We start from the raw sequence: 16,515 nt of genomic DNA on the forward strand, positions 1-16,515 counted from the left end.
TCCACCACCGCAATCTCAGGATTGGTCTTCCCTTCCGCAAGGCCAGCAGCCATCAGCTGCACCACCTCCTCAGAACCGACAGCGTGCTTGGCTTTGTCTTATAAAAATTATAAGTTTGTATTTATTATTATCATTATTATTTTTATTATTATTATTAATAGGATTATACTTCTTTTAAATTAGTATTTATATCTTATAACGATTATAAAAGTTTATATTATTATTATTATTATTATTAGTAGTAGTAGTAGTAGTAGTAGTAGTAGTATAGTTCTTTACATTTGTATTGATGTCTTATAAAAATGATAAAGGTTATATAATTATAAAATAGTTTATATGTCTTTATAAAAGGTATATTATTATTCAGAGTATTATCATTGTTTACATTTTTTACATATAACTTTTCCATTGTATAAAGGTCAGATTTAAAGAGTGTTTTTTATTATGCAAGTTGTATTGTTACTAGGGCCGGGACTTTAACGCGTTAATTTAGATTAATTAATTACACAAAAATAACGCGTAAATTTTTTTTAACGCATTTTAATCGCACTTAATTTTGCACCGCGGAACGTTTCTCATTGGATGAGTTTCAGCGGCGGACCAATTATACTGGAGCACCAACTAACAGAATGCGTATATCACCGCAGGACATCGAGCCTCAAGTATCACCTCAATGCTTTTACAGAAGGTCTACCTATAGGGTACCTGAATTTCTGAAATGAAGGCTAGTATATTTCTGAATATCCCAGTGTTTCCCGTACCATCATCTCAGGGGGGCGCGTTTACAATGTCTCCTCCAAGAAAACACGGACTGGATCGCGGACTCCATTCATAAAAAACGAATTTACTATAGCGCGGAATGCCACGTAAATTCGTCGATTTTTTGATTGATAAATCAAAAGTTGGTCTGTCACTTAATTCAAATCGCGATATGGACTAATGTCTGAAAACTGAAATGCAAAAAGACCGTTTTAATATGAATCCTGCACTGTTTGCCTCTGTATGTTAGAATGGCAGAGACGCGTTTTTTTATACTGCACGCGTGATGCTCCCGTTAATTTTTGGCATTTGTATCTCACATGAACAGATAGACTCAATCTCCAAAGCTACAGTCAGTGTCACTTTTAACGTTTCATTTGAGAAAACTAGCATCATATCATACTTTACACACAGAAACTTCACGGCAACCTGTCAAAATAAAAGTACGGTTTAACATGAAACCGAACACTATTCCTATTTAAATAGACAAAAAACAATATATATGATAAAAAATAAATATAACAACAAGATTAACCACTTAATTGTAGAAAAAAATACTATGATTATTATTATGTATTGATTTTAACAGAAAACCTGTTTGTTTGCCAAAAATTAAAAAGGTTTATTTTTCATTTGATTAAAAATAAATAAATGTTTATGCTTTCATTTGATTATGAGAAAAATTAAAACACAAGAATTTATAAAAAAAAAAAAATAGCAAAAGATTGTAAAGCCCTATTGTTCAAAATGTTAAAATAGAGAGTTTTGGATTTATTTTTTAACTGAAATAAATGTTTTCGGTATGGGAAACGCTGTATCCTATTGCTACAGTTAATGGCAATATTGCACTGGTCTGTTGGACTTGGTTGAACAAAAATAAACAATATTTTGTTGCTTCAGTTTATGTGTTCAGTCATTATTCAATGGTAACTAAAAATCCATATGAAAAAACTTACTTCTCACTGTTCTCAGGTCAAATATTTATATGCGATTAAAATGCGATTAATTTCGATTAATTAATTACAAAGCCTCTGATTAATTAGATTAATTTTTTTAATCGAGTCCCGGCCCTAATTGTTACAGTTCTTTACATTTGTATTCATGTCTTATAAAAAATAATAGATTTTAGCTTTTGGAATAAACTATTTTTATTTAGTTTTTTTTATTTTATTTATAATTTTCATTTGTATATATTTTGTTCTTAATATTAAACTCTTTGTGGTAGTAAGATGATTATAAATGACGATTTCAGTTTGTTTATATATTCTTTTTTAATATTATATTTCTCCAATTCTGGGTATAAGATTTTTGAAAAGGAGCATATAATGCATATATAGAGTATAATTTGTCATATGTCAATATTTGAGCTTTTGAAATAAACCATATTTTTTTGGAAATATGTTTTTTATGTTTTATTATTTCAATATTACAAAATTGAATAGTTGTTTTGTAATTAGGTAAAATATGTAGAAATATGGACTTTTCTGTAATTTGTTAAAGTAAGTTAAAGGGTAAAAAAAGTGGGTAAATCCAATAAATTTTCCCTTTTTTTTCACTTCCCCTTTTTTTTTGTTCCTTTTCCCCCTGTTTTTTTTCACATTTTTTCTTTTCCCCCACCCATAGCGGTCCCTTTTGCCCTGTTTTAGGCTGGAGCGGTTAAGGCGATGGACTAGAAATCCATTGGGGTCTCCCCGCGCAGGTTCGAATCCTGCCGACTACGCTCTTCACCGGTGCTGAGGAGAAGAGGCTGGGCCCTTTTCTTCCGTGTCCCTAGCACGGATTTGTGTGCCCTCTCTCCACAGTAATAAAAAGCGATGCTAGCCCTTTTTTTTTCAATTCAGACGGCCGGCACCACTAGGTGTAAGCCACCTCCATTTTTCGTACGGGTGCGGTGCCAGTTAAACTATACCAACAACGCAGGCAGCAGAGGCTGGCTTTCGGGGTCAACAAAGAAGGCTCGAAGCGCACGAGTCACTGATAGGGCCAAAACAGCTGAAGCCATCTTTGTTTGAGCCCGTCCAGAGTTTTTCTCGCGTCATGGACGAGAGAGCGCTGTCTTTCCATGCTGGCTAAAGAAATTTGAAGCTGCGAAGCTGGAAGCGCAAAGGCTGCAAACACAGACCATGACGAGGCGCGCTTCGTTCCACTGCACGCTGGCGGGTGGCCAGATTGACTCTGCTCTTGACACTCTAGTGTAGCTCTGCTGTGAGCAGAGCCCCCAAAAATACAGGTCACTCGCAAAGGTTCCCCTCCACGGAAATCTTTAGTAAAAGGCAAAAGATTTATGCGCTGATGACGAGAAACTCGAGATGTGTCTCTATGCCCTTGGACCTGTGCGCTCACTGTGGTAAACCACTACGCTCACCAAGGGTAATCTAGGGTGCCGACACCTGACAACATGATTTTCGTCACCCCCCTCTCTCCAAATGGGAGAAGTAAAAGTTATGAAAGTCCCTTCCCTCACCCAGTATTCACAAACCCGATCAAGGTAATGTCATCTCTTTTTTCATGCCCCCGTATTAGAGGCCAAAAAAAATATTAAATGAAATAAAGCGGTCCAAATAATGACCCACTGTAATGTATAGCATTCAAGATATTGAGAGACTTTAGCTCGTGGCTGGTCAATCTGGTATTTCATGGAGTAGGGGCTCGTTTTGGCAAGTTGGGTGCAGTCGCGTGTGCTGGGAGCGAAGAACAGCAAGCGCAACTCTTCGTTAGTATGGTGGACAGTATCTCCCCCTGTCACGTGGAAGACCGGGGTTAGATTCCCCAAAGAGGAGACCTAGTTCTTTGCTGCTGTTGAACGACTCATCCAAAAGCTTTTGGTGCAGACAGAGGTCACAGAAGGAGTTCTGCTTCGAGGTCAACCGCAGCCAAAAACTGTGCGTTGGCCGGGAATCGAACCCGGGTCAACTTCTTGGAAGGCAGCTATGCTCACCACAATACCACCAACGCAGGCGCTCGGTGTCAGATTTAAGCGGTCAGATAAGAATGCTCGAATCCGGGTCATGGCAGCCCTTTGTCGTTGAGCGACGGGGACGTCCAGCTTCTTTTTACCAACTCACCCTTCAGTTGGATTTTGCGCCTGAAGCTCGGCGGCATCCTGTGCTGCCCGCCTCGAGACGAGAGCAGGCGGTCCACATGCAGGCGTAGTCGTGGCCGAGAGGTTAAGGCGATGGACTTGAAATCCATTGGGGTCTCCCCGCGCAGGTTCGAACCCTGCCGACTACGGTCGGGCATTCCCCCTTTAGCTTTTTGCGACGGTGGTTTGGCCTTCGCTCTCTCTGACGTAATTGCGTGCGGCCTTTGTCCCGTAGCTCCTGTGGCAAGTGAGCTTCTGCTGGGCGGCTTGTGGAGAAAGTATTCTTATATAAAAAGTAAGAGGCGCACAAAACACAAGAGCCTGGATAGCTCAGTCGGTAGAGCATCAGACTTTTAATCTGAGGATCCAGGGTTCAAGTCCCTGTTCGGGCGAAGGGCCATCTTCTTGTTGTCGCCCTCAGCTTGCAGTCGTGCCGGTCCAGGGGCCTCATGTATCAACGCTGCGTACGCACAAAAACTTTGCGTACGCCAGATTTCACGCTCACGTTTGGATTTACTAACGATGAAATGAACGTGAGAATGTGCGTTGATCCACGCCAACTCCATGTCTGGCGTACGTGTATTTTTTTGTGCGTGTGTTTGTTTTATGTCCCTTGGCGACTCCTAGAGGCAATTATTTAAAATTGCACACTACAAAGTATCGCACCAACACATGTGGAAAACATTGCTATTAATTTATAATTGATAAAATGGGTTAATTGAGACAATATTTTTCTACCAGTTATGTGATTTAGAACATATAAAAGCATTTGCAAATGTATACATCCCTTAGTCTATGGCAATGGCAGTGTTGGCCTTATTGGAGGACATTGTCAATGGCCAAATCCGAAGGGAACGCGTTTTTAGGGATCTCAGTGATTTTCTGGCCCACGATGATGACTGGCTTATAAAATGTTTCAGATTTCCAAGAGCTATCCTCTTGGAGCTCTGTGCTGAGTTGGGTCCAAATTTGGAGACAGCGAGGAGCCACGCATTACCCGTTCCCTTACAGGTGCTGATAACGCTTGGTTCCAAAGGGAAAGATTTATGCGCTGATGACGAGAAACTCGAGATGTGTCTCTATGCCCTTGGACCTTTGCGCTCACTGTGGTAAACCACTACGCTCACCAAGGGTAATCTAGGGTGCCGACACCTCACAACATGATTTTCGTCACCCCCCTCACTCCAAATGGGAGAAGTAAAAGTTATGAAAGTCCCTTCCCTCACCCAGTATTCACAAACCAGATCAAGGTAATGTCATCTCTTTTTTCATGCCCCCGTATTAGAGGCCAAAAAAAATATTAAATGAAATAAAGCGGTCCAAATAATGACCCACTGTAATGTGTAGCATTCAAGATATTGAGAGACTTTAGCTCGTGGCTGGTCAATCTGGTATTTCATGGAGTAGGGGCTCGTTTTGGCAAGTTGGGTGCAGTCGCGTGTGCTGGGAGCGAAGAACAGCAAGCGCAACTCTTTGTTAGTATGGTGGACAGTATCTCCCCCTGTCACGTGGAAGACCGGGGTTAGATTCCCCAACGAGGAGACCTAGCTCTCTGCTGCTGTCGAACGACTCATCCAAAAGCTTTTGGTGCAGACAGAGGTCACAGAAGGAGTTCTGCTTCGAGGTCAACCGCAGCCGAAAACAACGCGTTGGCCGGGAATCGAACCCAGGTCAACTGCTTAGAAGGCAGCTATGCTCCCCACAATACCACCAACGCAGGCGCTCAGTGCAAGATTTAAGTGGTCAGAAAAGAATGCTCGAATCCGGGTCATGGCAGCCCTTTGTCGTTGAGCGACGGGGACGTCCAGCTTCTTTTTGCCAACTCACCCTTCAGTTGGATTTTGCGCCTGAAGCTCGGCGGCATCCTGTGCTGCCCGCCTCGAGACAAGGGAGCAGGCGGTCCATATGCACGGCGTAGTCGTGGCCGAGAGGTTAAGGCGATGGACTCGAAATCCATTGGGGTCTCCCCGCGCAGGTTCGAACCCTGCCGACTACGGTCGGGCATTCCCCCTTTTACCTTTAGCTTTTTGCGACGGTGGTTGGGCCTTCCAAGGCCTTTGGCCTTCGCTCTCTCTGACGTAATTGCGTGCGGCCTTTGTCCCGTAGCTCCTGTGGCAAGTGAGCTTCTGCCGGGCGGCTTGTGGAGAAAGTGTTCTTATATAAAAAGTAAGAAGCGCGCAAAAAACAAGAGCCTGGCTAGCTCAGTCGGTAGAGCATTAGACTTTTTTTTACTCTGAGGGTCCAGGGTTCAAGTCCTTGTTCCGGTGAAGGGCCATCTTCTTGTTGTCGCCCTCAGCTTGCAGTCGTGCCGGTCCAGCTCTGCCGTGAGGCGGCGTACGCTTAAAGATGTGACAGAGTTCACATAGAGTGTTTGCTATGCTGCCCCTTCATGAATTTTTCGTTGCTTGTGGTGGGCTGTTTATGCGCTGATGACGAGAAACTTGATATGTGTCTCTATGCCCTTGGACCTGTGCGCTCACTGTGGTAAACCACTACGCTCACCAAGGGTAATCTAGGCTGCCAACACCTGCCAACATGATTTTCGTCACCCCCCTCACTCTAAATGGGAGAAGTAAAAGTTACGAAAGTCCCTTCCCTCACCCAGTATTCACAAACCCGATCAAGGTAATGTCATCTCTTTTTTCATGCCCCCGTATTAGAGGCCAAAAAAAAATATTAAATGAAATAAATCGGTCCAAATAATGACCCTCTGTAATGTGTAGCATTCAAGATGTTGAGAGAGTTTAGCTCGTGGCGGGTCAATCTGGTATTTCATGGAGTAGGGGCTCATTTTGGCAAGTTGGGTGCAGTCGCGTGTGCTGAGAGCGAAGAACAGCAAGCCCAAATCTTCGTTAGTATTGTGGACAGTATCTCCCCCTGTCACGTGGAAGACCGGGGTTAGATTCCCCAAAGAGGAGACCTAGTTCTTTGCTGCTGTTGAACGACTCATCCAAAAGCTTTTGGTGCAGACAGAGGTCACAGAAGGAGTTCTGCTTCGAGGTCAACCGCAGCCAAAAACTGTGCGTTGGCCGGGAATCGAACCCGGGTCAACTTCTTGGAAGGCAGCTATGCTCACCACAATACCACCAACGCAGGCGCTCGGTGTCAGATTTAAGCGGTCAGATAAGAATGCTCGAATCCGGGTCATGGCAGCCCTTTGTCGTTGAGCGACGGGGACGTCCAGCTTCTTTTTGCCAACTCACCCTTCAGTTGGATTTTGCGCCTGAAGCTCGGCGGCATCCTGTGCTGCCCGCCTCGAGACGAGAGCAGGCGGTCCACATGCAGGCGTAGTCGTGGCCGAGAGGTTAAGGCGATGGACTTGAAATCCATTGGGGTCTCCCCGCGCAGGTTCGAACCCTGCCGACTACGGTCGGGCATTCCCCCTTTTGCCTTTAGCTTTTTGCGACGGTGGTTTGGCCTTCGCTCTCTCTGACGTAATTGCGTGCGGCCTTTGTCCCGTAGCTCCTGTGGCAAGTGAGCTTCTGCTGGGCGGCTTGTGGAGAAAGTATTCTTATATAAAAAGTAAGAGGCGCACAAAACACAAGAGCCTGGATAGCTCAGTCGGTAGAGCATCAGACTTTTAATCTGAGGATCCAGGGTTCAAGTCCCTGTTCGGGCGAAAGGCCATCTTCTTGTTGTCGCCCTCAGCTTGCAGTCGTGCCGGTCCAGGGGCCTCATGTATCAACGCTGCGTACGCACAAAAACTTTGCGTACGCCAGATTTCACGCTCACGTTTGGATTTACTAACGATGAAATGAACGTGAGAATGTGCGTTGATCCACGCCAACTCCATGTCTGGCGTACGTGTATTTTTTTGTGCGTGTGTTTGTTTTATGTCCCTTGGCGACTCCTAGAGGCAATTATTTAAAATTGCACACTACAAAGTATCGCACCAACACATGTGGAAAACATTGCTATTAATTTATAATTGATAAAATGGGTTAATTGAGACAATATTTTTCTACCAGTTATGTGATTTAGAACATATAAAAGCATTTGCAAATGTATACATCCCTTAGTCTATGGCAATGGCAGTGTTGGCCTTATTGGAGGACATTGTCAATGGCCAAATCCGAAGGGAACGCGTTTTTAGGGATCTCAGTGATTTTCTGGCCCACGATGATGACTGGCTTATAAAATGTTTCAGATTTCCAAGAGCTATCCTCTTGGAGCTCTGTGCTGAGTTGGGTCCAAATTTGGAGACAGCGAGGAGCCACGCATTACCCGTTCCCTTACAGGTGCTGATAACGCTTGGTTCCAAAGGGAACTGGCAGACCGCTCGGGGTTAAGCCAGTCGTCTTTGAGCCTGCAATGCCAGCTGTATGGGACGGGATCATCCGCATGTCTAGCAGGTATATAAGATTTCCATACCATGCAGTTGACCAGCCAAACAAAGCGCAATTTGCAGCGATCACCGGTTATCCTAATGTAAGCGCAAGCGATCGACTGCACGGACATTGCTATAAAGGCGCCATCTGAAGAACAATTTGGATACGTGAATCGGAAACAGCTAAGTTTTACTTTATTTTATTTTATTGAGCGTAACTATTTAACTGCATATCAGGAGACCGCGGTTATCCATTAAAGACGTGGCTGTTAACCCCCCTCAACAACCCACAAACTGACCAAGAGCGCAGATACAATGATGCCCATTCTCGCACTTGTAGAGCGGGCGATTGGGCAGCTGAAATGCCGGTGGCACCAGAGCCGTGCACAGACCTTTTGAGGGGCATATGCTGAAACTGAAAAAAAGGGCACCCCCCCCCCCTTATATATATATATCTTATTTAAACTAATTCAAACAACACTGCGATCCACTGGGATGTCCCTCTCAATGGCTATATAGGCTATATAATATGATGAAATGTTAATAAATTACATCATGTAATTTACAAGCATCAGCAAATTCAGCAGATAACCATAAAATCTAAATAGAAATTTCTTATAAAATATTTTACCTAGCTGACAAGGATCACTCGGTTGCTTTGTGTCAAACTAAATCACATTATGTCAACATCACACCGTGTGGTGAGGCATTATATGAACCTTTATAGACATAGGCCTACTATTGTTTATTTCATAAAGACAACGTTGCACTTATTCAAACAAGATATTTTACCGTTACAAGACAACGATGTTCATCTGCTTGCGCTCTATGACTCTGACTGATGCGCTGAAACGTAGGCTAAGTCGCCGCTGTTCTCCACCTGCACCTTTACATCGGACCATTTCTTTTTTAATTCGTTCACAGTGCGATGTTCAAACCCCACTGCGTTAACCGCGTCAGCTAAAGTCTCCCTTTTTTTTTTTTTTTTTACAAACTTGCAAATAACAGTTTTTCTCCGGTCTACCGGTGAGGAGCACCTTCAAATCACATTCTGTTAAGTTTCTCTTGCTTGCTTTTTCGTTTGGTTTTGCCAAAGTGGAGTCATTACCATATTAATACGGGGGAGGAGGCAGGGAGGGGTTTTGCGCTCGTGCATGTGCACTCAATTTCACGTTAATTCAGATGTACAAAGAGAAATGCGTGGAATTCCGCGTACGCAGTGTTTCATACATCTGATTTTTTTACTGCGTACGCACATTTACAGCTTTGTCCGTACGCTATGTTTTAGTAATAATTCAACGCAAGTCTTTGTACATGAGGCCCCAGCTCTGCCGTGTGGCGGCGTACGCTTAAAGATCTGATAGAGTTCACATAGAGTGTTTGCTATGCTGCCCCTTCATGAATGTTTCGTTGCTTGTGGTGGGCTGTTTTCCCCTTTAGGAGTTTTATGCTAGGCGATTTCAGTAAAGCGGTAGCCAGTTCATTGTTTTTTCAGCCAACTTTGAGGTTGACAACGGGACAGAGGACATCAGAGGACGCAGTCGTGGCCGAGTGGTTAAGGCGATGGACTAGAAATCCATTGGGGTCTCCCCGAGCAGGTTTGAATCCTGCCGATTACGCTCTTCGCCGGTGCTGAGGAGAAGTGGCTGGGCCCTTTTCTTCCGTGTCCCTAGCACGGATTTGTGTGCCCTCTCTCCACAGTAATAAAAAGCGCCGCTAGTCCTTTTTTTTTTTCAATTCGGACGGCCGGCACCACCAGATGTGAGCCAGTGGGGCGCCGTGATCGTATAGTGGAGAGTACTCTGCGTTGTGGCCGCAGCGAATCCGGGACACGGCAGGCTTTTTGTTCACTGAGCTCCTTTCTCCCACCTCCATTTTTCGTACGGGTGCGGTGCCAGTTAAACTATACCAACAACGCAGGCAGCAGAGGCTGGCTTTCAGGGTCAACAAAGAAGGATCGAAGCGCACGAGTCACTGATAGGGCCAAAAGAGCTAAAAGCCATCTTTGTTTGAGCCCGTCCAGAGTTTTTCTCGCGTCATGGACGAGAGAGCGCTGTCTTTCCATGCTGGCTTAAGAAATTTGAAGCTGCGAAGCTGGAAGCGCAAAGGCTGCAAACACAGACCATGACGAGGCGCGCTTTGTTCCACTGCACGCTGGCGGGTGGCCAGATTGACTCTGCTCTTGACACTCTAGTGTAGCTCTGCTGTGAGCAGAGCCCCCAAAAATACAGGTCACTCGCAAAGGTTCCCCTCCACGGAAATCTTTAGTAAAAAGCGAAAGATTTATGCGCTGATGACGAGAAACTCGAGATGTGTCTCTATGCCCTTGGACCTTTGCGCTCACTGTGGTAAACCACTACGCTCACCAAGGGTAATCTAGGGTGCCGACACCTCACAACATGATTTTCGTCACCCCCCTCACTCCAAATGGGAGAAGTAAAAGTTATGAAAGTCCCTTCCCTCACCCAGTATTCACAAACCAGATCAAGGTAATGTCATCTCTTTTTTCATGCCCCCGTATTAGAGGCCAAAAAAAATATTAAATGAAATAAAGCGGTCCAAATAATGACCCACTGTAATGTGTAGCATTCAAGATATTGAGAGACTTTAGCTCGTGGCTGGTCAATCTGGTATTTCATGGAGTAGGGGCTCGTTTTGGCAAGTTGGGTGCAGTCGCGTGTGCTGGGAGCGAAGAACAGCAAGCGCAACTCTTTGTTAGTATGGTGGACAGTATCTCCCCCTGTCACGTGGAAGACCGGGGTTAGATTCCCCAACGAGGAGACCTAGCTCTCTGCTGCTGTCGAACGACTCATCCAAAAGCTTTTGGTGCAGACAGAGGTCACAGAAGGAGTTCTGCTTCGAGGTCAACCGCAGCCGAAAACAACGCGTTGGCCGGGAATCGAACCCAGGTCAACTGCTTAGAAGGCAGCTATGCTCCCCACAATACCACCAACGCAGGCGCTCAGTGCAAGATTTAAGTGGTCAGAAAAGAATGCTCGAATCCGGGTCATGGCAGCCCTTTGTCGTTGAGCGACGGGGACGTCCAGCTTCTTTTTGCCAACTCACCCTTCAGTTGGATTTTGCGCCTGAAGCTCGGCGGCATCCTGTGCTGCCCGCCTCGAGACAAGGGAGCAGGCGGTCCATATGCACGGCGTAGTCGTGGCCGAGAGGTTAAGGCGATGGACTCGAAATCCATTGGGGTCTCCCCGCGCAGGTTCGAACCCTGCCGACTACGGTCGGGCATTCCCCCTTTTACCTTTAGCTTTTTGCGACGGTGGTTGGGCCTTCCAAGGCCTTTGGCCTTCGCTCTCTCTGACGTAATTGCGTGCGGCCTTTGTCCCGTAGCTCCTGTGGCAAGTGAGCTTCTGCCGGGCGGCTTGTGGAGAAAGTGTTCTTATATAAAAAGTAAGAAGCGCGCAAAAAACAAGAGCCTGGCTAGCTCAGTCGGTAGAGCATTAGACTTTTTTTTACTCTGAGGGTCCAGGGTTCAAGTCCTTGTTCCGGTGAAGGGCCATCTTCTTGTTGTCGCCCTCAGCTTGCAGTCGTGCCGGTCCAGCTCTGCCGTGAGGCGGCGTACGCTTAAAGATGTGACAGAGTTCACATAGAGTGTTTGCTATGCTGCCCCTTCATGAATTTTTCGTTGCTTGTGGTGGGCTGTTTATGCGCTGATGACGAGAAACTTGATATGTGTCTCTATGCCCTTGGACCTGTGCGCTCACTGTGGTAAACCACTACGCTCACCAAGGGTAATCTAGGCTGCCAACACCTGCCAACATGATTTTCGTCACCCCCCTCACTCTAAATGGGAGAAGTAAAAGTTACGAAAGTCCCTTCCCTCACCCAGTATTCACAAACCCGATCAAGGTAATGTCATCTCTTTTTTCATGCCCCCGTATTAGAGGCCAAAAAAAAATATTAAATGAAATAAATCGGTCCAAATAATGACCCTCTGTAATGTGTAGCATTCAAGATGTTGAGAGAGTTTAGCTCGTGGCGGGTCAATCTGGTATTTCATGGAGTAGGGGCTCATTTTGGCAAGTTGGGTGCAGTCGCGTGTGCTGAGAGCGAAGAACAGCAAGCGCAAATCTTCGTTAGTATTGTGGACAGTATCTCCCCCTGTCACGTGGAAGACCGGGGTTAGATTCCCCAAAGAGGAGACCTAGTTCTTTGCTGCTGTTGAACGACTCATCCAAAAGCTTTTGGTGCAGACAGAGGTCACAGAAGGAGTTCTGCTTCGAGGTCAACCGCAGCCAAAAACTGTGCGTTGGCCGGGAATCGAACCCGGGTCAACTTTTTGGAAGGCAGCTATGCTCACCACAATACCACCAACGCAGGCGCTCGGTGTCAGATTTAAGCGGTCAGATAAGAATGCTCGAATCCGGGTCATGGCAGCCCTTTGTCGTTGAGCGACGGGGACGTCCAGCTTCTTTTTGCCAACTCACCCTTCAGTTGGATTTTGCGCCTGAAGCTCGGCGGCATCCTGTGCTGCCCGCCTCGAGACGAGAGCAGGCGGTCCACATGCAGGCGTAGTCGTGGCCGAGAGGTTAAGGCGATGGACTTGAAATCCATTGGGGTCTCCCCGCGCAGGTTCGAACCCTGCCGACTACGGTCGGGCATTCCCCCTTTTGCCTTTAGCTTTTTGCGACGGTGGTTTGGCCTTCGCTCTCTCTGACGTAATTGCGTGCGGCCTTTGTCCCGTAGCTCCTGTGGCAAGTGAGCTTCTGCTGGGCGGCTTGTGGAGAAAGTATTCTTATATAAAAAGTAAGAGGCGCACAAAACACAAGAGCCTGGATAGCTCAGTCGGTAGAGCATCAGACTTTTAATCTGAGGATCCAGGGTTCAAGTCCCTGTTCGGGCGAAGGGCCATCTTCTTGTTGTCGCCCTCAGCTTGCAGTCGTGCCGGTCCAGGGGCCTCATGTATCAACGCTGCGTACGCACAAAAACTTTGCGTACGCCAGATTTCACGCTCACGTTTGGATTTACTAACGATGAAATGAACGTGAGAATGTGCGTTGATCCACGCCAACTCCATGTCTGGCGTACGTGTATTTTTTTGTGCGTGTGTTTGTTTTATGTCCCTTGGCGACTCCTAGAGGCAATTATTTAAAATTGCACACTACAAAGTATCGCACCAACACATGTGGAAAACATTGCTATTAATTTATAATTGATAAAATGGGTTAATTGAGACAATATTTTTCTACCAGTTATGTGATTTAGAACATATAAAAGCATTTGCAAATGTATACATCCCTTAGTCTATGGCAATGGCAGTGTTGGCCTTATTGGAGGACATTGTCAATGGCCAAATCCGAAGGGAACGCGTTTTTAGGGATCTCAGTGATTTTCTGGCCCACGATGATGACTGGCTTATAAAATGTTTCAGATTTCCAAGAGCTATCCTCTTGGAGCTCTGTGCTGAGTTGGGTCCAAATTTGGAGACAGCGAGGAGCCACGCATTACCCGTTCCCTTACAGGTGCTGATAACGCTTGGTTCCAAAGGGAACTGGCAGACCGCTCGGGGTTAAGCCAGTCGTCTTTGAGCCCTGCAATGCCAGCTGTATGGGACGGGATCATCCGCATGTCTAGCAGGTATATAAGATTTCCATACCATGCAGTTGACCAGCCAAACAAAGCGCAATTTGCAGCGATCACCGGTTATCCTAATGTAAGCGCAAGCGATCGACTGCACGGACATTGCTATAAAGGCGCCATCTGAAGAACAATTTGGATACGTGAATCGGAAACAGCTAAGTTTTACTTTATTTTATTTTATTGAGCGTAACTATTTAACTGCATATCAGGAGACCGCGGTTATCCATTAAAGACGTGGCTGTTAACCCCCCTCAACAACCCACAAACTGACCAAGAGCGCAGATACAATGATGCCCATTCTCGCACTTGTAGAGCGGGCGATTGGGCAGCTGAAATGCCGGTGGCACCAGAGCCGTGCACAGACCTTTTGAGGGGCATATGCTGAAACTGAAAAAAAGGGCACCCCCCCCCCCCCCCTTATATATATATATCTTATTTAAACTAATTCAAACAACACTGCGATCCACTGGGATGTCCCTCTCAATGGCTATATAGGCTATATAATATGATGAAATGTTAATAAATTACATCATGTAATTTACAAGCATCAGCAAATTCAGCAGATAACCATAAAATCTAAATAGAAATTTCTTATAAAATATTTTACCTAGCTGACAAGGATCACTCGGTTGCTTTGTGTCAAACTAAATCACATTATGTCAACATCACACCGTGTGGTGAGGCATTATATGAACCTTTATAGACATAGGCCTACTATTGTTTATTTCATAAAGACAACGTTGCACTTATTCAAACAAGATATTTTACCGTTACAAGACAACGATGTTCATCTGCTTGCGCTCTATGACTCTGACTGATGCGCTGAAACGTAGGCTAAGTCGCCGCTGTTCTCCACCTGCACCTTTACATCGGACCATTTCTTTTTTAATTCGTTCACAGTGCGATGTTCAAACCCCACTGCGTTAACCGCGTCAGCTAAAGTCTCCCTTTTTTTTTTTTTTTTTTACAAACTTGCAAATAACAGTTTTTCTCCGGTCTACCGGTGAGGAGCACCTTCAAATCACATTCTGTTAAGTTTCTCTTGCTTGCTTTTTCGTTTGGTTTTGCCAAAGTGGAGTCATTACCATATTAATACGGGGGAGGAGGCAGGGAGGGGTTTTGCGCTCGTGCATGTGCACTCAATTTCACGTTAATTCAGATGTACAAAGAGAAATGCGTGGAATTCCGCGTACGCAGTGTTTCATACATCTGATTTTTTTACTGCGTACGCACATTTACAGCTTTGTCCGTACGCTATGTTTTAGTAATAATTCAACGCAAGTCTTTGTACATGAGGCCCCAGCTCTGCCGTGTGGCGGCGTACGCTTAAAGATCTGATAGAGTTCACATAGAGTGTTTGCTATGCTGCCCCTTCATGAATGTTTCGTTGCTTGTGGTGGGCTGTTTTCCCCTTTAGGAGTTTTATGCTAGGCGATTTCAGTAAAGCGGTAGCCAGTTCATTGTTTTTTCAGCCAACTTTGAGGTTGACAACGGGACAGAGGACATCAGGGCCGCCGCAGTCGTGGCCGAGTGGTTAAGGCGATGGACTAGAAATCCATTGGGGTCTCCCCGAGCAGGTTTGAATCCTGCCGATTACGCTCTTCGCCGGTGCTGAGGAGAAGTGGCTGGGCCCTTTTCTTCCGTGTCCCTAGCACGGATTTGTGTGCCCTCTCTCCACAGTAATAAAAAGCGCCGCTAGTCCTTTTTTTTTTTCAATTCGGACGGCCGGCACCACCAGATGTGAGCCAGTGGGGCGCCGTGATCGTATAGTGGAGAGTACTCTGCGTTGTGGCCGCAGCGAATCCGGGACACGGCAGGCTTTTTGTTCACTGAGCTCCTTTCTCCCACCTCCATTTTTCGTACGGGTGCGGTGCCAGTTAAACTATACCAACAACGCAGGCAGCAGAGGCTGGCTTTCAGGGTCAACAAAGAAGGATCGAAGCGCACGAGTCACTGATAGGGCCAAAAGAGCTAAAAGCCATCTTTGTTTGAGCCCGTCCAGAGTTTTTCTCGCGTCATGGACGAGAGAGCGCTGTCTTTCCATGCTGGCTTAAGAAATTTGAAGCTGCGAAGCTGGAAGCGCAAAGGCTGCAAACACAGACCATGACGAGGCGCGCTTTGTTCCACTGCACGCTGGCGGGTGGCCAGATTGACTCTGCTCTTGACACTCTAGTGTAGCTCTGCTGTGAGCAGAGCCCCCAAAAATACAGGTCACTCGCAAAGGTTCCCCTCCACGGAAATCTTTAGTAAAAAGCGAAAGATTTATGCGCTGATGACGAGAAACTCGAGATGTGTCTCTATGCCCTTGGACCTTTGCGCTCACTGTGGTAAACCACTACGCTCACCAAGGGTAATCTAGGGTGCCGACACCTCACAACATGATTTTCGTCACCCCCCTCACTCCAAATGGGAGAAGTAAAAGTTATGAAAGTCCCTTCCCTCACCCAGTATTCACAAACCAGATCAAGGTAATGTCATCTCTTTTTTCATGCCCCCGTATTAGAGGCCAAAAAAAATATTAAATGAAATAAAGCGGTCCAAATAATGACCCACTGTAATGTGTAGCATTCAAGATATTGAGAGACTTTAGCTCGTGGCTGGTCAATCTGGTATTTCATGGAGTAGGGGCTCGTTTTGGCAAGTTGGGTGCAGTCGCGTGTGCTGGGAGCGAAGAACAGCAAGCGCAACTCTTTGTTAGTATGGTGGACAGTATCTCCCCCTGTCACGTGGAAGACCGGGGTTAGATTCCCCA

At 45.9% G+C, this 16,515-nt stretch overlaps 13 non-coding genes across 13 annotated transcripts; 8 read left to right on the forward strand and 5 right to left on the reverse strand.

Moving 5' to 3' along the window:
• Positions 1-2,955: 2,955 nt before the first annotated feature.
• LOC141311231 (U5 spliceosomal RNA) lies at positions 2,956-3,070 on the reverse strand. The gene has a single exon (XR_012348696.1). It is a non-coding gene; the product is annotated as a U5 spliceosomal RNA (small nuclear RNA).
• An 838-nt stretch (positions 3,071-3,908) lies between these two features.
• On the forward strand, positions 3,909-3,990 carry trnas-uga (transfer RNA serine (anticodon UGA)). The gene has a single exon. It is a non-coding gene; the product is annotated as a tRNA-Ser (tRNA).
• A 170-nt stretch (positions 3,991-4,160) lies between these two features.
• trnak-uuu (transfer RNA lysine (anticodon UUU)) lies at positions 4,161-4,233 on the forward strand. Its single transcript has one exon. It is a non-coding gene; the product is annotated as a tRNA-Lys (tRNA).
• A 1,253-nt stretch (positions 4,234-5,486) lies between these two features.
• trnar-ucu (transfer RNA arginine (anticodon UCU)) lies at positions 5,487-5,558 on the reverse strand. The gene has a single exon. It is a non-coding gene; the product is annotated as a tRNA-Arg (tRNA).
• A 197-nt stretch (positions 5,559-5,755) lies between these two features.
• On the forward strand, positions 5,756-5,837 carry trnas-cga (transfer RNA serine (anticodon CGA)). The gene has a single exon. It is a non-coding gene; the product is annotated as a tRNA-Ser (tRNA).
• Positions 5,838-7,128: 1,291 nt separating this feature from the next.
• trnas-uga (transfer RNA serine (anticodon UGA)) lies at positions 7,129-7,210 on the forward strand. Its single transcript has one exon. It is a non-coding gene; the product is annotated as a tRNA-Ser (tRNA).
• A 177-nt stretch (positions 7,211-7,387) lies between these two features.
• On the forward strand, positions 7,388-7,460 carry trnak-uuu (transfer RNA lysine (anticodon UUU)). Its single transcript has one exon. It is a non-coding gene; the product is annotated as a tRNA-Lys (tRNA).
• Positions 7,461-10,365: 2,905 nt separating this feature from the next.
• LOC141311293 (U5 spliceosomal RNA) lies at positions 10,366-10,480 on the reverse strand. The gene has a single exon (XR_012348756.1). It is a non-coding gene; the product is annotated as a U5 spliceosomal RNA (small nuclear RNA).
• Positions 10,481-11,052: 572 nt separating this feature from the next.
• Positions 11,053-11,124, reverse strand: trnar-ucu (transfer RNA arginine (anticodon UCU)). Its single transcript has one exon. It is a non-coding gene; the product is annotated as a tRNA-Arg (tRNA).
• Positions 11,125-11,321: 197 nt separating this feature from the next.
• Positions 11,322-11,403, forward strand: trnas-cga (transfer RNA serine (anticodon CGA)). Its single transcript has one exon. It is a non-coding gene; the product is annotated as a tRNA-Ser (tRNA).
• A 1,291-nt stretch (positions 11,404-12,694) lies between these two features.
• Positions 12,695-12,776, forward strand: trnas-uga (transfer RNA serine (anticodon UGA)). Its single transcript has one exon. It is a non-coding gene; the product is annotated as a tRNA-Ser (tRNA).
• A 177-nt stretch (positions 12,777-12,953) lies between these two features.
• On the forward strand, positions 12,954-13,026 carry trnak-uuu (transfer RNA lysine (anticodon UUU)). Its single transcript has one exon. It is a non-coding gene; the product is annotated as a tRNA-Lys (tRNA).
• A 2,913-nt stretch (positions 13,027-15,939) lies between these two features.
• LOC141311294 (U5 spliceosomal RNA) lies at positions 15,940-16,054 on the reverse strand. Its single transcript, XR_012348757.1, has one exon. It is a non-coding gene; the product is annotated as a U5 spliceosomal RNA (small nuclear RNA).
• Between the last annotated feature and the right edge of the window lie 461 nt (positions 16,055-16,515).

Source organism: Garra rufa, unplaced genomic scaffold, assembly GCF_049309525.1.
Source record: "Garra rufa unplaced genomic scaffold, GarRuf1.0 hap1_unplaced_003, whole genome shotgun sequence".
Lineage (NCBI taxonomy): Eukaryota > Metazoa > Chordata > Actinopteri > Cypriniformes > Cyprinidae > Garra > Garra rufa.